At 38.8% G+C, this 1,156-nt stretch overlaps 1 protein-coding gene across 2 annotated transcripts in view; it reads right to left on the minus strand.

The window, feature by feature from the left end:
- Window positions 1-392, minus strand: part of LOC107565142 (E3 ubiquitin-protein ligase RNF185-like) — a 12,680-nt gene extending 12,288 nt beyond the window's left edge. For both annotated transcript variants that reach the window (XM_016250356.1, XM_016250355.1), the window contains exon 1: window positions 271-392. The gene's annotated coding sequence lies outside the window, so the exon portion shown is untranslated. The remainder of the gene's footprint in view (window positions 1-270) is intronic.
- Between the last annotated feature and the right edge of the window lie 764 nt (window positions 393-1,156).

Raw genomic sequence — 1,156 nt, forward strand, 5'->3', positions numbered from 1 at the left:
ACACACACAGTCTCTCTCACACACACACACACACACACACACACATATATATATGTCCAGTAATACATAATACACTGTGCTGACAGACTCAACACACACACACAGAACACATGACAGTAAATACAGATATTATATAATATTTACACATACGTGTCGAAATGTTTCAGTCAAAACAACACAAACGCTGCTTATCTTACTCTCGAACAACACAGCTGTCCGTCAACTAATCACGCGATTATGTTTCTAATAAAGCAGAATTAGAGACAGTACCTGATCCGTCTCATCAAAGCGCCTGTGCGGAGAGGAATTCAACCTAAACCAGTCCTCAACTTTCAGCTGATTGCGTCAACATTGCATTACTGTACCCGGAAGTTACAGCCCACTGACGTCATACGCGCCAACCAATGGCGTGGCTCCATTCGACATGACGCGTCAGTGTTGCGTGATTGATGCACAACGCATACTTAATACAAAATACAACTTGCAGTGAAATGTAAATAGCAGATTCAAATGGCAAGATATGACAAATAAGAGATAAGGAAAAAAATAAGTAATAATGACATTAAAATAGCAGTTAGTAGGATTTAAAAAAGAATGCAAACCTGAAGTAATGCAAAGACTGTAGAACTGAGCCACTGAGCGGCAAATATGGGCAGAAATAAGAAATCTCCGAGACTTTATTTTGATATATCATAACATTGAGTATTTTAATCTAAAAATATACCTGAATCAACCACTGATGCATCCAGTGAAATAACAACATAAATCCCACGCTCTATTCATCACAAAAATATTTCAGTGAGCAATGTTTCATTTTGGACCGAAATGTTGCTCATTAAAATATGTTTGTGATGATGCAGTTAGTGTGTGGCATGTACCTGTACATTTATATAGTTTGAACTGAAGTAGTTCTGAAATGTTCTTAAAATGATTAGATACACTTTGTTAATCAAAGCTTGAACTGTGTTTTCACTCATTTAAGATGGAGCTCGTCCTCTGATGTGTGTGTGTGTGTGTGTGAGAGAGAGAGAGTGTGTGTGTGTGTGTGTGAGAGTGAGAGAGTGTGTGTGTGTGTGTGTGTGTGTGTGTGTGTGAGAGTGAGAGAGTGTGTGTGTGTGTGTGTGTGTGTGTGTGTGTGAGAGTGTGTGTGTGTGTG

The sequence above is a fragment of the Sinocyclocheilus grahami genome, unplaced genomic scaffold, assembly GCF_001515645.1.
Source record: "Sinocyclocheilus grahami isolate Dianchi unplaced genomic scaffold, SAMN03320097.WGS_v1.1 scaffold984.1, whole genome shotgun sequence".
Taxonomy (NCBI): domain Eukaryota; kingdom Metazoa; phylum Chordata; class Actinopteri; order Cypriniformes; family Cyprinidae; genus Sinocyclocheilus; species Sinocyclocheilus grahami.